Source organism: Pleurodeles waltl, chromosome 9 (assembly GCF_031143425.1).
Source record: "Pleurodeles waltl isolate 20211129_DDA chromosome 9, aPleWal1.hap1.20221129, whole genome shotgun sequence".
NCBI lineage: Eukaryota > Metazoa > Chordata > Amphibia > Caudata > Salamandridae > Pleurodeles > Pleurodeles waltl.
This window is the reverse complement of record NC_090448.1, coordinates 359,140,243-359,160,987: the sequence shown is the minus strand read 5'-3', so window position 1 is coordinate 359,160,987 and position 20,745 is coordinate 359,140,243.

Genomic DNA, 20,745 nt, shown 5'->3' with positions numbered 1-20,745 from the left:
AGCGTCAAGACAAAGTGCAGCATCGATATCAGCGATGGTGGCAATGCCCTCTGGTCGGAATCCCTCTGATTATCTGTCTAAAGTGTGATGTATTTATACCGATCTACTTGGACCCCTGACGTAGATGTGTTCCCAAACAATAGATAACAGGCATGTTTTGGGAGGCAATTAATATAAACAATTCCCTCGAAAGCATAGAGAAGGAAAGTCCCTAAGTGTGAACACCTACTGTTTGATTGTCTTTGTCACTTGAGATTGATGCCTAAACGCGGTGGCACTGATAACACAAATCATAACAAGTGGCCTAACTATAAACAAGGCAGCCATCTTAGAAGAATTAAATATTTAAATGGGCTAAGACAGAGCTAGCTATGTAGGTTAAAAGTCACTGCGTGACGGGGCACAAGTCTGCAAGCCAAAGGCTAAGCTAACTCCTGTTATCCCATTAAAACAAACTAGGATTCATTACACCCTCCCCATTGCCGTAACAAGTATGACGCCACAACTGGACGCCACTGAAGGTGAATGAATCCAAACGCTAAAATTGCTCAGGAATAAAAAGCTAAAAGCTAAAAGCATAAAAACTAGCTAAAAAACGTTTTTAACATTTGTTAAAAGGTAGTGAAAACATTTGTTAAAAAATACATACAGAGAATGTTAATGTCAATCATGACAAGCACATCAGGCCAAAGTAAAAGCAATTTGAATGCATACTTTTAATCGGGAAGGGCAAGCCAATTCATCAAATTATTTGCTATAGTCAGGATCTCTAAGTGTGTCATCGAAGTGACCAACCAAGGATCTCAAAAATGAGTCCACATCGTCAGATGTTAGATCGATCACCGGGCGGGCGGGCAAACGGATCCACAGAGCAGCAGTGCGTGTCAGTCTCTTGTGCAGGTCCGCCTGCAGCAGTGCCATTGTCCATAGTAGATCTTAGAACTGAAGGCTCAAAAGTGGCCTCACGGAGCAGCCTTAGTCTCAAGGGGCACGACCATAAATGAACTCTCATCGGGGACATCAGCAGTTCCTTGTCGTCAGGAGATGTTGGTGCAGCAGCAAAGACACACCATAGGCAGGCGTTCGAGGAGGCACCACGTGCAGCGGAAAACTGGTTGTATGCACCAGAGAAGTGGCCAAAATGACAATGACCAATCAAGCTCCAATTCCACCAGCAAGGAGGCATCGAAGACCTGAACTATGCGTTCACGGCATAGTTGAGTTGGTGGGAGCGGCTCCAGTGCTCTGCGTAGCTGGAAAGAAACAACCGTTGCGAATCAGAAGAAATAGCAGTAGTAGTCCGCCAATTAATGCCAAAATAATCGGAAAACCACCAAACACGCTTGAAAAGGGTGAATGGATGGATGATGGGATGACTCCGAAAACAGTCTTGAAGATGGACACAAAACCAGACCTGACAGCCTTAAAAAAATGGGCAATCCCAGTAGTGCTTGAAGCATTGAATATTCTGGATACCAGTTCTCCAAAGTGCCTGGGGAAGTTGGTACTTAATAGGGATTGTATCTTGGCTGATGATCTCGCTATCTGGAAAGCATACGTCTCTCTAGCGGATATCAACGCGACCTGTTTTTGAAACAGCTTGATCAGCTTGTCATAATTTACATTAATAGTATCTGTGTGGGGCCACATGTCAGCTACTTTTATCTCTCGTGGGGGGGGGAATAAAACATGTCCGCAACATGTAACGACTTTCGAGACCGAGATTGCGTGGGCAATTCCTGGTTGCATGCCGCAACAACTTTGATCGCTCAGTACCACATAACTTCCATTTGAAAGTACATGAAACACCAATCGAATCAAAGGAATGGAGTACCCTTCAGAAAACAGGGCAAGTTCGCGATCCCCGCATTGCAAAGGCCGTGAAGGGACAGACAACTGCTTACATGTTATTGAAACAGAAGTCTCACATTCGCTTCCGCTTAGAGAAACCTCTGTTTTCGCCATTCAAACATTTATACTCAAAGGGCAGCTCCCACTGTTCCTTAATATAGCTATCGCCTAGTTGCTCGAACCTGCCCTCTGCAAGATGTTTCAAGCAATTCGAGAAATGAAAGGTCGAGATGGGCAATTTAATTATGCCATGTAAGAGCCAAATTGTTGAAGGAGTCTCTGCTACCGTGAAGGGCAACTTATCTAATTTTTCAATGTGAAGCATAGTGAAACTAGCTTCCCTTTTAGCCATTGTCTGCTGTTCCCCGGAAAGATTAAAAGCAGTGAACAATTCACTACCGTTAATATACTTCCATGGAAGGTGGCCATTTTTCAGTGTCTGTAATGTCCAACCTAGCTGCATGATGGAACGCAGTTGAGTTTGTCCATGTTATAAATGGGACAAGTCCGTCTGAATGATATCAATAGCAGACAACACAATGTTGGATAGTGAATAAATTCTGTTGGACAGAGTGGTCATGCCGTTGTCGACAACTGCTAAAGCCTTTTCCAAGTTTTCTTTACCTAATTACCTTAAACGTGCAGCAGCTTCTGTCTGTGAAAGTTTCCAGATCTCATTATACATAGCAAATAGGATTTTAGAGCGCTCTTTCCTAGGACCTAGCAGAAAAGTCTACATCTTCAGAAAGAGTGTTAAGATGTGTTTTAACTGCAGCTAATTTGTTAGTCTGTACCCATTGTTGGCACAGTTTACCCACACTGTATGTTGTAATTATACCTGTATGTTGACCCGATACAAAGCGAGGGTCTGGCCTGTTAATTGTAAACCCCCCCCGAAGAGTTCAAAAAACGTGCTTGACACCTATTGGTGTCAGTTGGCCATATTAACCACCCGCCGGGACTGGAAAGTGAAGAATTATAGGTACCAACCTTAAACATTGCATCTAGCGTTTCCTCTGTGATATTAAGGAAATATTGCCAATCATTAAACTTTGCCAGTGTGGGGATACTGGGCGTGGTCATCTCTTTAATTTTTGCTAACCCCAGACAGGATGTCTGTTGAATCGTGTCATTTAAAAATATCATTTGCACAAGAATCAGGCATGATCGGAATAAAGCTTCCTTACCCTGTATATGCCAATCTTGTGTTCCCCATACACTTTTTAAGTCAATAGTGCTCTTCCAGTGTTCGTAACCTTCAACTGCGAGCCGGGAAACAAAGGGATTAGTTAGTTTTGTGTTAGTTAGCAAAATTTTCCTAATTTGTGTCAGAGGTAACTTAAAATAGTAAGACTCCGCATTTTTCTTGTCATGCCCAGTGAAATATGTAAATTTATCTGTATAGTGTTTTGGGCTCCCCACTGGTGGTGTTAAACAGTGTTCCCACTGTGTATAGTTGAATACTGGCCTGTGTCTAGTGGCACGGTGTAGGTAGTAATGTCCCCAATTGTTGGAACAGAACATTTCCCCATAATTCATTGTATGTCCATACACATCATCACTTTCAAATACGGAATAGTCCTTTATTTCAGTTAGCATGGAATCAACTGTTTGGACATCCCAATCATCAGACACAACATCAGGTGTAATCACATCTCTCATAAATATTTTGAATACATATGGAATTTGAATGACCTCAGTAGGCCCGTGTATATCAAAGGGAACATTGTAACACACAATCCCATCAGGAATCGGTATTGCTGAAATGTTCACAAGGGACAAGTCTCTTCGGACCTTATGTGAGGAATGATATGGAGATAAGACCTCATCCACAGGCTCTACAGAGGAGCGTTCAGGAATGTAATGACCATTTATGAGCAAAAAGAAAACAGTCACAATACCAATCTAAAAAAAAATAATGCAGTAAATGTCAAACAGAACCATAAATAGTTCCATGGGTATACTAAATAGTTATTTTTAAGCCATTGATACAGCTTATGTGTTTTTGAAACATTGTCAATCACAATAGTGGATGAATCTGAGGAAAAATCATCAAAGTCTACGAAATAGCCAGAGGCAGTCTCTGCAAATACTGGAGCTGGTGCATTTCTTGTACTTTGGCCTACTTCGCGTGGAGTCTCATGGTAGACAGTGTCATCAGTCTGTGTAGTGTTCGTGTAAAAAACAGCCAAATCTTGGACAGGTGTTTTCATTGAAGTGGTAACTGGAACTATCAAGAGGTAATTTTCCGCCCTCCCCATGGTCGAGGGGGTATCTGTGACAGCACTGGACATTGTTTCATAGTCCGTAGCAGTGTTGTTCATTCTACTATGTAGAGGTTTGTCCTGTTAGGTAGTGAGAGGGGATCGGGAACCACCCAAGGGACCTCTTGGTCTATTGTGAAGGATCGGCCACATGGTGTAGTTTGATGTCATCAATGGAAATGAATCTGTTCGTTCTGGAACCAGGCAGTGGTGGTAAGATGACATTTCTGGTACCTTGAATGCCCAAGACCGGGACAGGTGCTTTGTATGATGGGCCGAATTCCTTTTTCACAGCCATCTTCTCACGAACCAGATCCCCAACTTTAGGAATCCAGCCAGTTGAAGTTTTTGCTAAATCCCTCATTCCTAAAGTGGCAGCACTGGTAGATGATTTCTCATCACAAAATTGCTGAAGCTCCTTTAAGACAGTGAGACGTTCATTTATGTGAAATGGTGTTTCTGCTGCCACCAAACCAGAGGCATCAAGGTCTGGGACATACATAGGTATCCTAAAGAGAACCTCATAAGGAGTGTGTCCCCCCAAGGACCGTCTTGGCAGATTATTCAGTGCTCTCTGGACCCCATATAGGTGATGAAGCCAACTGCGGCCTGAAACTAATACTCGAGCTGTTAAGGACTGCTTTAGATCAAGGTTCTGCTTCTCCACGACCGAATTTCCCTTGGGATAGTATGGTGAGGAGTAATGGAGTTTAACACCCATTGTCCCCATGGTGTCCCTGAATGCCTTAGAGGCAAATGCAGGGCCCTGGTCCAAATGGAATGCTGCAACCGCATATGTACTGATGAAGATCAGCAGGTCTTTTATAACAGTTTGAGCATCAGCCGACTGCTGCGGCCATACCCACAGGAATCTAGAACAAGAATCTACAGCGACTAAGATGTATTTGTATGCACCATCTGGTTGGAGTGGACCGCAATGGTCCAGGTACACACATTGTAGTGGCCTGCTGGACACTAAGAGGGATGTCTGTGGTGGGTGTTTGAAATTGGAGTCCTTTATTTGCTGGCAAATGTCACAATAAAGGACGTACTTTTTTGTCCGTCTGCATAGACCAGGCCACCAGAAGCATTTCTGTAAGAGTGTTATCGTGGCCGAGATACCAGAATGTGCAGAAGCGACACCCTCATGCACTGCTTTTACTAGATCTAATCTCTGGTCTTCGTTGGGGATCACTCGGTCTCCAACCCCAGGAATTGTAGCATAGGCAACATTCTGTGCACTGATATGATAAGAATAATTTGTAGGGTATCCTTTCGGGAGGGACTTGCCTTCAGCCAAAGCTTTCACGGCAGTCAGTATTTCATTATCCATTCTCGTCTGTGAATGAGTCACTGCAGCCACAGAAGCCGTAGATACTGCAGATTTAGCTGCTTCATCAGCCAAAGCATTGCCGGTAGCATTTACTCCTACACGTTGGTGGCCCAATGTATGTACTACATGGACACACTGTAGCTTATCCTTAAGATCAGCCACCCTCACGTACAACGTTTTGTGTTTTATGGTGTTCCCTTTGGAATCTCTAAACCCGTTCAGCTTTCAATGATTATGATAATCATTGTATGACTGGACGCAGTAGTATGAGTCACAGACTATTAAAGTCAGGCATCCTGGATCTGTGTGTTCTAGCGCTAATATTAAAGCTTTGAGTTCAGCCAACTGAGCCGTGCAGTCCCCTAGGTTCTGCGTGTAGGTGTTTTGAGGGTGGAAAACTCCATCCTCCATCACTCTGCTCATAGCTGCACAAGCGGCTGAGTATTGATGTTTAGTACCTACCGCTTGTTGTGCTGAACCATCAGTGTAGATGACAGTGTGATATCTGTCAAGTGGCAAGATATTTAGAGGAGCGGGGTACTCCTGTTCGTACTGGAGAAACTCTTGTGTCTGAAGTTTTGGATCAAAGATGTAATCAACATCAGTGGCGGTCAGAGACGTTGCCCACTGAATCCAATGTGGATGTAATGTTTTAGCATTGGGAACGCTTGCTTTGGTGACAACCTCTAAGGCCGGCACCGGGGAAATGACAATGATGCGTTTCCCTTGGCAAGTGCCCTCTCCTTTATGACAGCCATTTGGAATGCAGTCAGAATCTTTTCTGTAGGTGCAAAACGTTGTTCTGCATTTGAATATAGATGTGATTTATTTGCTATGAGTACCGTTTCGCCTTCATTGAAGGTGACATATGTAAATCCAATGGCACCAGCAATTATTCTGATGACCAAATTAGTTTTATTGTCACGTGTGTGCAAGTGTTTAGCTTCGAGCATGTCCTGTTGCAATTCCCTAAGGATGCGTGTATGTTCAACTGTCCAGTGTCTGCTAGAAAAATTCAGCTGTACCAAGTCATAAAGTGGCTTGATTCGCTGTGCATAGTCTGTAATGTATGTTCTGCCAAAGTTGAAGAAACCTAGTAATGACTGTAGTTTCTTGAGGGTGTGTCAGAGTCACCAGATCCTCGGGGTCTGCGCACGTTCCCAACACGTCCACCACTGAACAGCTCCAAGACTCTGATAGATAAATCACAGAGGCTAAGAGAGTTCAAGAGGGGAAGAGGGGATTAGGAAGGGAAACAGCTGGGAAGGAGACCTGTAGTAAGAAAAAGGTTAGAACACACAATATGAAAATTATATCTCCTGAAATCAATACTAGACTATGACTCTAAGCATAGTCATTCTGAAAACATGAACAATCTAAGAATTAAGTTTAAAATAACTAAGTTTCAAGATGGCCGGATACCTGTAAGGGAATCAAGATGGATTAAATGAAAACTTTCTTATTCAAGTACTTTCCTTTACATGAGAATCAGAAAAACATTCTGACTAAATTTTAAACCAGTCATATAAATCCTTTTTTGAGAATGCATACTAGGAGCATACAATATTGCATCTAGACACTCTGATCTTCTGTGTACTCTTAAAATGTTTCAACACAAATTGCGCATATTGTAGATTCATATATATATATATAGTAAACACCATAAAAGGATTGTGCACCATGAATAACACAATATGGATCCAGGAAAAACAAATCACATAACTTGTCAACTCGAATATTACATGATAAATATCTTAGACTAGTGGCATACAATAAACAACATGAATTAAACTCGAGGAGAGAATTGTGCGTCTTGCCGATTCGAGTGTCACCATATAAACAGCCAAGAAATGGTAGTACGCAATGAATATCAGTCAAATCATCATTAAACGAATCGCGTGTCTTGCCGATTCGTAAACCACGATGTAAATGCCAAGAAATAACAGCTCACAATGAATAACAAGATCAAAGTACAATGAAACGAATTGCGCGTCTTTTGCCGATTCTTAAGCCACCATGTAAATGTCAAGAAATGGTAGCGCACAATGAACAACAAAGTTAAAACACCATAAAACGAATTGCGCGTCTTGCCGATTCTTAAGCCACCATGCAACTGTCAAGAAATGGTAGCATGCAATGAATAAGATTAAATTATCATGAAACGAATTGCGCGTCTTGCCAGTTCGCAAGTCACCCTGCAAATGTCACAAACACTCAAGCGCATATTTCACACGTGCAAAGTACTCTGTCAAATCATAAAAGAATTAGGCCCAAGAACATGAGAGTTCTCAATAACGGCGTCGGGAGGCCAGCCCAACCACCGTCTTACCGCCCAGAACAAGGATCTCCAAATGAAGAATGAAAGTCAGATGTCTGGAAGATCAAGTAGGACACAGGGACAGGAGCTCAGGAAGTAGCTGCTGCTCTGCACCGGGACATCTGACTAGTGAGCACTTGGAGCTGGGCTGGCTCCTTTTTATAGAGTCTTGGCCCAGCCCACAACCACACCCAGTCATGTTGCCGGGAAAGTCTCTAGAAGGCCCTGGAAAGGGACCACACCCTAACACACTCTGAAAGCCTGCAGCAATACATTGCAAATGAACAGCATTTGTAAGCACATTAAAAATAAGTCTTCAGGATTGAACTCTGCAATGCAAAAGGTTAAACAACAACATATCAGCACAATGTATAAATTACGTTGTTTTGAGAGTGCTGGGTTTTTGCATTCTAGTCGCCAATAGAGCGCGCACTGCCCTGGTGTTGACAGTATTCCCCTCTCCCAGACGCGCTCTAGGGCCTGGTTTGCCTGGATTAAGACGATGAAAGCGTCTCACACGTACTGGAGCATGAACATCAGATGCGGAAACCCATGAGTTACTTTCAGGACCATAACCTTTCCATGAGATTAAGGGCCAGATGTAGCAAAATGCAAAATTGCGACTTGCAATTTGCGAGTCCATCCGACTCGCAAATTGCAAGTCGCAATTTGCTATGCAGTACGGTGTCTCAGACAACGACTGCGACTCGCAATGGGGTCGCAATGACCCAACTCATCAATATTCATGAGGTGGGTCGCAAATTGCGGCCCCATTGCGAGTATAGGCACTCGCAAACATGGAGGCCTGCTGTAGTCAGCAGACCTCCGTGTTCGTGACTGCTTTAAATAAAGCAGTCTTTTTTTTTTTTAAGTGTAGCCCGTTTTCCTTAAAGGAAAACGAGCTGCACTTAAAAAAAAAAAACGAAACCTTTAGTTTCGGTATTTTTTCAGGGCAGGGAGTGGTCCCTTGGACCACTCCCTGCCCTGAAAAAATATTTTTGGGTCCATTCACAAAGTGGAAGGGGTCCCATGGGGACCCCTTCCAATTTGCGAGTGGGTTACCATCCACTTGAAGTGGATGGCAACTGCGAGTCCATTTGGGACCGCGTCTGCGGTCGCAAATGGAATTGCATCCCACTGCGAGTCGCAAATAGGAAGGGAACACCCCTTCCTATTTGCGAGTCGGAAATGCATTTTGCGAGTCGGAGCCGACTCGCAAAATGCATTTCTGAATAGCAAAGTGGCTTTTGCGCCTCGCAAACTGCGATTTTCGCCGTTTGCGAGGCGCAAACACTTTGCTACATCTGGCCCCTAGTACCATAGATTATGCCCTCGTAGTTTAGAATCCAACACTTTCTTAACTTCTTTTTCTTCTTCTCCCTGTACTAGAACAGGAGCTGGATGAGGGTGGACCTTTTGAACTGCCCTTTTCAATAGGGAAGTGTGGAACACTGGATGAATCCGTAAGGATCTGGGCAATTGTAGTTTATAGGTTACCGGATTGATTTGCTGAAGGACTGTGTAAGGACCTATAAATTTGGGATTAAACATGTGCTTCTTCTTAAAGTCTATGGGGGTCATTACAACCCTGGCGGACGGTGTTAAAGCTGCGGTAATACTGCAAACAGGCCGGCGGACCAAAAAAGGGAATTATGACCGTGGCGGAAACCGCCAACATAGACAGCCACTTTAACACTCCGACCGCCACCGCAGTACAGACAAGCAGCGCGGCGGTCACCGCCAACAGACAGGCGTAAGACAATGTACCGCCCACAGTATTACAACCCGCCAATCCGCCACCTTTTCCGGGGCGGATTCACCGTGGACAAAAACACGGCGGAAACAGCTTTTGCAAGGGGAAAACGCTCACCTTAACACACGCCACGAGGAAGGAGGCCACCATGGAGCCCGAACTCCAAATACTCCCTGCGCTTGTCTACCTGCTCTTCTACGAACATCAGCAACGTAGGCGCCGAAGACAACGGTGAGTACTGCACCTATGACATAGGGGAGGGGGGAGGCAAAAGTCAGGGGGACACACATGCAACACCCCCACCCCTAACCCGACCCTCACCCACTACAACACACACACCAATGCATTTCCAAACAGCACAGTAATAACCCACAACCCCCCCGGAAGAATGCAAAGACAAAAGGAAATCAGTCCAAACATTGTAATGTATTAAAATAGAGTAACCAAATATATACAGATACATATAAATCATACATCACGAGTAGTACTGCAGGTATGTACATATCAATGTCCGTAGACCACTGGGCCCAAAATGCATGGGCAAGTCCCACACTAGATACCTGTCCACAAACGGAGAGAACACTGCAGGGGCATCAGATAGAAATACAACAGGCACCTCAGGGGGAAGGGAAGGGGGGGGCACCTCAGCCGGATGACAGCACCACGCCAGATCCACGACGGGGCTCCATGCCCATTGATGTATCCTGGGGAGTGCAAAGCCACAGTCTCTCAAGTCTCTACAGTGGGTGGGTTGCCCACTGTACCATCCTGGGGAGTGCAAAGCCACAGTCTCTCAAGTCTCTACAGTGGGTGGTTTGCCCACTGCTTTATCCTAGGGAGTGCAAAGCCACAGTCTCTCAAGTCTCTCCAGTGGGTGGTTTGCCCACTGCTTTATCCTGGGGAGTACAAAGCCACAGTCTCTCAAGTCTCTACAGTGGGTGGTTTTCCCACTGCTTTATCCTGGGGAGTACAAAGCCACAGTCTCTCAAGTCTCTACAGTGGGTGGTTTGCCCACTGTACCATCCTGGGGAGTGCAAAGCCACAGTCTCACAAGTGGATGCAGGTGTCCACTGGTTCTGGAGGGGGACTGGTGCCCAGAGTGCATCACGCTCCCCGTGACGGTCCCAGTTCCGTCACTGTCCCAGCTGCACATGGGCTAACGATACTTGATTTGGCGGTCTTTGCCCTGTTCAGCGGTCTTCACCATGGCAGTGCTTTGCCCTGTTCAGCGGTGCTTTGCCATGGCGGTCTCTGGCCTGTTCAGCGGTGCTTTGCCCTGTTCAGCGGTCTTCACCATGGCAGTGCTTTGCCCTGTTCAGCGGTGCTTGCCTTTGCTGTCTCTGGCCTGTTCAGCTGTGCTTTGCCCTGTTCAGCGGTCTTCACCATGGCGGTGCTTTGCCCTGTTCAGCTGTGCTTTGCCATGGCGGTCTCTGGCCTGTTCAGCGGTGCTTTGCCCTGTTCAGCGGTCTTCACCATGGCGGTGCTTTGCCCTGTTCAGCGGTGCTTGCCTTTGCTGTCTCTGGCCTGTTCAGCGGTGCTTTGCCCTGTTCAGTGGTCTTCACCATGGCGGTGCTTTGCCCTGTTCAGCGGTGCTTTGCCATGGCGGTCTCTGGCCTGTTCAGCGGTGCTTTGCCCTGTTCAGCGGTCTTCACCATGGCGGTCTTTGCCCTGTTCAGCGGTGCTTTGCCATGGCGGTCTCTGGCCTGTTCAGCGGTGCTTTGCCCTGTTCAGCGGTCTTCACCATGGCGTTGCTTTGCCCTGTTCAGGGGTGCTTTGCCATGGCGGTCTCTGGCCTGTTCAGCGGTGCTTTGCCCTGTTCAGCAGTCTTCACCATGGCAGTCTTTGCCCTGTTCAGCGGTGCTTTGCCATGGCGGTCTCTGGCCTGTTCAGCGGTGCTTTGCCCTTTTCAGCTGTCTTCACCATGGCGGTGCTTTGCTCTGTTCAGCGGTGCTTTGCCATGGCGGTCTCTGGCCTGTTCAGCGGTGCTTTGCCCTGTTCAGCGGTCTTCACCATGGCGGTCTTTGCCCTGTTCAGCGGTGCTTGCCTTTGCTGTCTCTGACCTGTTCAGCGGTGTGTGGCATTACGGTCCCTCAGTGCCCAGCGGGGCTGTGGCTGCCGGTGCCCTCCAGGTCACTGACGCTGGCGGTGGTCTCTGGACCAGTGACGATACTGCTGCCCTCCAGGGCACTGACTCTGGCGGTGGTCTTCGGACCAGTGACTACAGTGCTGGCGGTGGCATCCCGGCCGGCGGGGAGGATGGCGGCCTTCTCCGCCGTGCTGCTCTTACCAGACTTTGGAGACTTCGTCTGCCCATTCACCACCTTGGTAGGCGTCACAGCTGACTCGGCACTTCCCCCGGGACCCTTGTGAGCTGTTTTGCCGGCAGGAGTCTTCACTCTCTCCCGTCAGCCACTTTCCAACTTAAGGTGCTTTACAGGGGGGTGGACTGGCAGTGCTTTGGCTCCGTGTCACACTGGCTGCCCTTGTGGCCGGTGCACTCCACACACCTTTGACACGCACCACTGGTACCAGACTTTTTTTGGCTGAGGTGCTACTACGGGACCTATGAAGTGGAGGGGTGGGGGTGGTGGTAAAGAGGTCAACGTTGCTGAGGAAGAGTTTCTGACGAACACTGGGATGGGTAGCTGGAGGGGGTCTGGGAGTGGAGGAAGAGGAGGCGGTTGTAGGAGGTGTTACTTTAGGTGATTTGGGTGCAGGTACTGGAGGCTGTCGTGAGGTGGATGGATGTTGGGTGTGTGGGTGCCCGCGTTTGTGTACTTTGGGAGGGGGCGTCACAGACACACTGGGAGTGGACACAGGGGACGTGTAAATGGTAGTGGGGGTGGTGAGTGCAGGTGAGCGTGGTGTGGTGCTGGGTGTTCTGGTGCGAGTCCTAGTGCCTGTAGATGTAGTGCATGCAGGTGAGAGTGTAGACGACACTGGGAGGGAGGAGGGAGACGACGACGTGGGGGACACAGTGGAGGCAGTGGATGTTGCAGTGTCTGTATGTGGGTGATGCTTGTGTGAGTGCCTGTGGGTTGTGTGGTGCTTATGTTTGCCTGAGCTACTTTTGGGTGTTGAGGTGTGTGCATGCTTGTCTGATGGTGTGCTTGGGATAGACTGGGGTACAGGGGATTGGGTCTGGGTGGAGGAAGTTGGAGGGGGGAGACTAGACACAGGGACAATGGCTGCCATCAGTGCTGAGGCCAGAGATTGCAGGGTTCGATGAAGGTCAGCCTGACCAGAATGAATGCCCTCCAGGAATGCATTACCGTGTTGCAACTCCCTTTCTACACCCTGGATGGCATTCACAATGGTAGACTGCCCAACAGTGAGTGACCTGAGGAGGTCAATGGCCTCCTCACTGAGGGCAGCAGGGGTGACAGGGGCAGGGGCTGAGGTGCATGGTGTGAAGGTGATGCCCACCCTCCTGGGTGAGCGGGCACGGAGCGAAGGCTGAGGGGCTGCTGGGAGGGCGGTGCTGGTAGGGGGGTGCCGGCTGTACCTGTAGAAGTGGGGGGCTCAGATGGTGCCACCACCACAAGGGAGCTCCCATCGGCGGACGAGTCCGTGTCGCTGTTTGGTGATCCGGTGACCGACGTGAAGCTCCCCTCGCCCTCCGTCCCACTGGTGTATTCAGAGTCTGTGGTGTAGCCCTCCATGGCCATGTGGGATGCAGCTCCCTCGTGCTCCGGTGCCACTGTACCTCTGCCTGATGATGCTGATGCACAAAAGAACAGTGCTCTTGGCCTCTACAGATGCAATTCCTGGGATCTGGCCTACATGTCTATGGTGGACATCTGCACACATAAATGACACAGGGGCATTAATACCTGTACTTGGCACTCTACAGAGATGGGGTGCCACATGGCCTGCTTCACGGAGGGGCCTAGCCTACGTAACTCGCCCTGGCCTAGGGAAACCTACAGCCCTCCTCCCCCACCCAGACCCCTCCACTGCTTGCAAAGTCCGCTGAATGATGTTGTACTCACCCCCTTGTGTCTGCTGTGATGCCCTCAAGCGCCCATCCAACTCAGGGTAGGCCACCGCCAGGATCCAGAACATCAGGGGGGTCATGGTGCGACGGGCACCCCTCCCAAGTTGGGAGGCCATCCCCAGCTGAGCCTCCGCCGTCTTCTTGCTCCAGCGGCGAATGTCCTCCCATCTTTTACGGCAGTGGGTGCCCCGTCTCTGGTGGACCCCCAGGGTCCGGATGTCCTTGGCGATGGCATGCCAAATGTCCTTCTGGTGGGCGTGGCCTACACGACATGTACAGGGGAAGAAGAGAAGTCATTACCAACTGCACTGTCGATGTGAGTAGCCCCCATCCCTACCCTTGCCATGTGGCACATGCATTCACAGTCCTTTATGGTCGCTGAACTCTGCCCCCTTCCTACTGACATCCAGCCCTCTCCACCCAGCATAGCCCATACAACGTGCTCCCTGTGTACTTACCTGTTGGTCTGGAGGACAGTAGAGTAGCGTGTACTGGGGGAGGACCCCGTCGACTAGCTTCTCCAACTCCTGAGCAGTGAAGGCAGGGGCCCTTTCCCCAGACGCAGCAGCCATTGTCTCTTCCAGACCGAGGTCACAGCAGCACTTGCAGTGTAGGTCCTCTCCTGTCGAAGATCAGGTATCGAGTGATTGAACAGATAGAAAATGGCAGTCACGTCCGCGGCAGTGACGTCCGTAGCGGTGCGTATCATCACCGCCGGCGCACTTCATCATTGGCTCCTGGGACCCATAGGGTCCAATGTTAACCAATGCAGCATTGCGACGCGGTCTACGACCGCCTACCGCGACGGTGTACAATGCCAGCGCAGTTAACTCACATCCCATTGTCCCACTTTAATGGTCAGGCAGCCGCCATTTCAGGGGCCCACATGGCTTCATTTACTACTGCGTCACACATACCTAGGCCTACACTCCACACACATACAGAAAGAGTTATGTATTTGGTGTTGTGTTCGGTGTAGCTGTGGGTACATACCTGGGAATTTGTTGACTCTGTGATCGCTGTTGTCCTTCTTAGGCACCGTCAGCTGGGACATTTGAGGAGATGGCGGAATCCTCCGGTGTACAGACCGCTGGTGGACCTGTTAACAATGGAGGAGCGACATTTGATCATCACCTACAGGGTTGACCGTGCCACAATCCAGGAACTGTGTACCCAGTTGGAGCCAGACCTGATGTCACCAATCCGCCATCCCACAGGAATACCCCCTGAAGTGCAGGTGCTATCAGTGCTCCATTTCCTTGCAAGTGGATCATTTCAAACAACAGTGGCCATGGCATCAGGGATGTCCCAGCCTATGTTTTCCAACGTGTTGTCCAGAGTGTTGTCTGCCCTGCTGAAACACGTAAGGAGCTACATCGTTTTCCCTCAGGTGGAGGATTTGGCTACTGTTAAAGGTGACTTCTATGCCCTGGGTCATATCCCCAACAGCATAGGTGCTATTGATGGCACCCATGGAGCTCTGGTCCCCCCCCACAGGAGTGAACAGGTGTACAGGAACCGGAAGAGTTATCATTCGATGAATGTACAGATGGTATGTTTGGCAGACCAGTACATCTCGCAGGTAAATGCTATGTTCCCTGGCTCAGTGCATGATGCCTACATCCTGCGGAATAGCAGCATCCTGTATGTGATGGGTCAACTCCAGAGGCACCGTGTGTGACTATTAGGGGACTCTGGTTACCCCAACCTGTCCTGGCTATTGACCCCAGTGCGGAATCCCAGGACCAGGGCAGAGGAACGCTACAATGAGGCCCATGGGAGGACTAGGAGGGTGATCGAACGCACCTTCGGCCTCCTGAAGGCCAGGTTCAGGTGCCTCCATATGACAGGTGGTTCCCTATTCTACTCAACAAGGAAGGTGTGCCAGATCATCATCGCCTGCTCGATGCTTCACAATCTTGCTTTGCAACGCCAGGTGCCTTTTCTGCAGGAGGATGGTCCAGATGACGGTGTTGTGGCATCTGTGGAGCCTGTGGACAATGATGAGGAGGAAGCTGAGGAAGAAGACATAGACAACAGGGAGTCAGTCATACAGCAATATTTCCAGTGACACACAGGTGAGAACAATCTTTTTACTATTACATTCACTTTCACACTTCTACCTCTATCCTGTCTGTCAATTAGTAGCAGTATTTGTTAACTGAGTTGTACATTTCCATTACGGTTTCACAGGTGTGGTTACCAACGTGTGTCATCTGCTTGCATCCTTCATGGACATGTGATGTGTGACATAGGTATGTTGGCATTACATTAGAAAACGCATTTTGTCACTGTCATTGCTAATACACATTTTCAAAATCACAGACTGACTCCAGATTGTTTTGTGGTTCAAGGGTGTTTATTGAAGTGCTAATTATTGGAGGGGGTGGCAAAATGGTGTGGGGTGATGGTGGAGGAATGTCCATGGCAGAGTCCAGTCTATTAGTCTCACAGGTGCACTGCCCATATGGGCATGGGAAGTGGAGCTGGGGCAGTTCCAATGTGGACAGGGTAACAAAGTGGAAAAGTGGGAGGACAATCAGGGTGGTCTCATTTCCTGGCGGGGGTCTTGCCATCTTGCTCTGTCCTGTTCCTGGATCTCAGGGACCGCTTGCGGGGTGGTTCTCCGTCTGCAGGGGGTGGGGTGCTGGTGTGGTGGTCCTGTGGCGGGGCGTCCTGTCCACTAGCGCCGGCGGAGGTGGACGGCAGTTCATCGTCCAGGCTAGTGTCAGGGGCCCCTTGGAGTGCCACGGTGTCCCTCATGGTCATTTGTATGTCCTTCAGCACCCCTACGATGGTGCCCAGGGCGGAGCTGATGGTTCTGAGCTCCTCCCTGAACCCCAAATACTGTTCGTCCTGCAGGCGCTGGGTCTCCTGAAACTTGGCCAGGACCGTAGCCATCGTCTTCTGGGAGTGGTGGTAGGCTCCCATGATGGAGGAGAGGGCCTGGTGGAGGGTGGGTTCCCTTGGCCTGTTCGCCCCCTGTCGCACAGCTGCCCTCCCAGTTCCCCTGTGTTCCTGTGCCTCCGTCCCCTGGACCGTGTGCCCACTACCACTGCCCCCAGGTCCCTGTTGTTGTTGGGGTGGTGGGTTACCCTGGGTTCCCTGTAGTGGTGGACACACCGCTGATTGACGTGTCCTGGGGACGGAGGTATGGGCCCGCCCGGTGGGTGCTGTGCTGGTGTTACCAGAGGGTGGAAGGTCTGTGGTGGCCTGTGCATGTGCAAGGGGAACCGACAGTCCCGAGGCCCACGATGGTCCGGGCTGGTCTTCTTGATCCAGTTGGCCAGATCTGCTGTCGTCACTGTGGGCCTCTTCTGTGGGTGGAGTGGAGATGTCTGGACCCTCCTGTGTGGTGGCGTTACGTAGTGGTCCTGCAGGGGTATAAGAGCATGATTATTGCATGTGTGTGTGTCATGGTGTGCAATGGGTGGGTGTGCGTGTACCCCAGTGCAAGCATTCCTGTGTGGGGGCTTGTATGATGATGGTTCGGGGGATGTTATGGGTATGTGCAGTGAGCATGCTTTAGTGCTGGGTGTCCATGCTTAGTTGTGTCATGCAGGGCGTGGTGTTGGGATGTGTGGTTTGTGTTATTAGTACATTAGTGAGGAGTTGGAGTGATAAGGGAGGGGGTGAGGGTGGGGGTGTGTGATAGCATGCAGGTAGGGTGGGGGATATGATAGTTAAGATTTGTCTTACCAGTGTCCATTCCTCCACCGACTCCTCAGAGGCCCTCTGGATGCATGATGGTCAAGACCTGCTCCTCCCATGTTGTTAGTTGTGGGGGAGGAGGTGGGGGTCCGCCGCCAGTCCGTTGAATCGCGATGTTGTGCCTGGAGACCACTGAACGCACCTTCCCCCATAGGTCGTTCCACCTCTTCCGGATGTCCGCCCGATTTCTTGGGTGCTGTCCCGCAGCGTTGACCCTGTTGACGATTCTCCGCCATAGCTCCATCTTCCTGGCTATGGAGGTGTGCTGCACCTGTGCTCCAAATAGCTGTGGCTCTACCCGTAGGATTTCCTCCACCATGACCCTGAGCTCCTCCTCGGAAAACCTGGGGTGTCTTTGGCGTGACATGGGGTGGTGTAGGTGATGTATGGAGTGGTGTATGTGTTGATGAGTGTGGTGATGTGTGGTGGTGTGGGGTGTTTTGAACGTGGATGTTGTATGGGTGATGGTGTTGTGTGCCTCTGCGTGGTGGGGTTGTCTATTGCTGTAGTGTCTCTCTGGGCTTCGTCTCTAATTTTTTGTCGTAGGGGTTTGTGGGTGATGTGGGTGTGTGTTTTATATTGTAATGGGTGTGTGGGAGTGGTGTTTGTATGTGTATCAGGTGTGTGTATTTTGAATTGTCCAATGTGGCGGTGTTTTAGAGATGTGTGTGTATTTTGAGCGCGGCGGTGTGTACCACCAATGGAATACCGCGGTTGAAAGACCGCCGCCTGGATTCGTGGGTCGTAATAGAATGGGCGTTTTTCTGTTGGCGTGACAGTGGAGGTTTTGTTTTCGCCAGTTTATCACTGACCTTTGGTGTGGCGGACTTGTGTGGGTGTCTGAATTTCAGCGGATTCCGAGATGTCGGTCATAATAGCTGTGGCGGAATTCCGCAGCCGCGGCGGTGAATTGGCGGTCTTCTGCACAGCGGTAAGCGCCTTTTACCGCCAATGTTGTAATGACCCCCTATATGTTTTGTGGAAAGCCACACTTTGTCACCTGGTTGATATTGCGGTCCCCCACAATGTTTCTTGTCATAATGCCTTTTGTATTTTTGTTTGGCTTTTTCTAAATGCTGTTGAATCAGTTTCTGGGTTTGATGTAAATGCTGAATGGTTTCTGACATAGCTGGAGTAAGAGAACTTTCTTGAGGAATTGTGATGGGCAGGGTCTCAGGATGATAGCCAAATAAACCAAAAAAGGGTGTAACGCCAATAGAAGTGTGGAATGAGTTATTGTAAGCTAACTCAGCTAACCAGAGCATAGATGTCCAAGAATGAAGTGCCTTTTCAGCATAGGCACGTAGGTATTGTTTCAAAGTCTGATTTAGTCTCTCTGTTTGACCATCTATTTGAGGATGGTGACTAGTAGATAGCGTAGATGTCACTTGGAGTGTTTTACACCATGTCTTTCAGAAATTGGAGGCAAATTGCGCCCCCCGATCAGAGAGGATAACTTTTGGCAGTTCATGATAACGAACCACTCTGTTCGGTAGAATAGTTTCCAGTTCACTAGAAGTGGGCAATTTTTTACAGGCAATGAAATGTCCATATTTCGTGAGACTATCTACTACCACCAGAATTACTGAATGCTGTTGAACCACTGGCAGACAGGTAATAAAGTCTAAACAAATGTGCTCTCATGGACGACTTGGGGTTGGAAGTGGATGTAACAACCATTTTGGTTTTGAATGACTTGTTTTAATGCAAGCACAAACTTTGCAGTTGTTTACCATTGCTTTTACATATTTTGTTAGGGTAGGCCACCAAAAATAGCGTTGGATCAGTTCAAGAGTTTTAGGAATACCTGGGTGACCTGCCGTCGGTATAACATGCAACCAATGAAACACTATCTTGCGAAGTTTGGTAGTGGGTACGAACAAACGAGCGTCATGAAAGGGTAGTCCTTGCTTGATTGACCTTTTGGGATCTGCTTGGGCCCATATTTGCCATTTTTCAACAGTGAAAGAGTTGTGAATTTCTTCAAAGAAATCTTCCGTTTTTATGATATATAGAACCTTGTCAGGAGCAATGATAGCTCTGGAGGCTTGAAATGCAGGCAACGTCGTAGACTCTTGACGGGACAAGGCGTCAGCTTTGCGATTATCTTTACCAGGCCGGAGGGTTACTACCAAATCAAATTCGGCAAAAAACAGCATCCAGCATAATTGCCGAAGGGTCAAGAGTCTGGCAGAACTCATGAATAGAAGATTACGATGATCAGTATATACTGTGACAGTGTATTTGGCACCAAACAAATGATGTCTCCATTCTTTAAAGGCGTCACGAATCGCCAGAAGCTCTTTTTCAGCAATGACATAGTTCTGTTGGGCTTCGTTCAACTTCCAAGACATATAAGCTACAGGATGAAGTTGACCAGTGTCTTTATTTCGTTGTGATAAGACGGCTCCTATTGCTACATCTGAAGCATCAGCTTCCACTATGAAAGGTCGATTCGCATCAGGATGAGTCAAGTCTGGGGCAGTGGAGAAAGCTTTCTTCAAAGTCGAGAAGGCTTGATCAGCTTCTGGGGACCATACAAACTTTTATTTCTTTCTTAGTAGCTTAGTGATTGGAGCCACTGTCTGGGAGAAATGATTTATGAATCTCTGGTAAAATTTTGCAAACCCCAGGAAACATTGTACATCACGAACGGTCTTTGGGGTGGGCCAATCAGATACGGCTTTTACTTTCTTTTCTGCCATCACCATACCTTGAGGGGTAAGAATAACCCCTAAAAACTCAACTGTGGTAACATGAAACTCACACTTGGTTAGTTTGCAATATAAATGGTGCTTTTGAGGGGCTGCAAGAATTTCCTTGACATGTTGGACATGTTCGTTTTCATTGTCAGAGTAGATCAAAATGTCATTGATGTAGACTATGGCAAATATGTCGAGGTACTCTCTAAGAACATCATTCAAGAAAAATTGAAATGCTGCTGGATCATTACACAGACCAAAAGGCATGACGGTGTATTAAAAAAGACCATATCTTGTCTTGAACGCTGTTTTCCATTCGTCACCCTCTCTCATTCTGACCAAATGATAAGCACCTCGAAGGTCAAGCTTCGTGTAGATTTTTGCTCTCTTTACTTGTTCCAGTAATACCAGAATTAGAGGTAAAGGATATTTATTCTTGATGGTGACTTTGTTCAAACCCCTATAGTCGATGCAAGGTCGAAGTTCTCCATTAGCTTTTGGAACAAAAATCAAAGGCGAAGCTGCAGGAGACTTAGAGGGGCGAATGAAGCCATTCTCCAAAAATGTATCTAGGTATTTTCGTAAATGTTGATTTTCATGTTCTGACAGGGCATATACACAACAGTTGGGAAGTATCGCACCTGGGACTAGATCAATTTGACAGTCATAAGATCTATGAGGAGGTAGAGTCTCTGCTCCTTTCTCATCAAATACATTTTTTAAGATGAATACTGCTTGGGCAGCTGAATTTCTTTCTCCGCGGCAGTAGCTATGTAAGAGTTATAAACGTTTGGTACTTGAATCTTTTAGAGACATT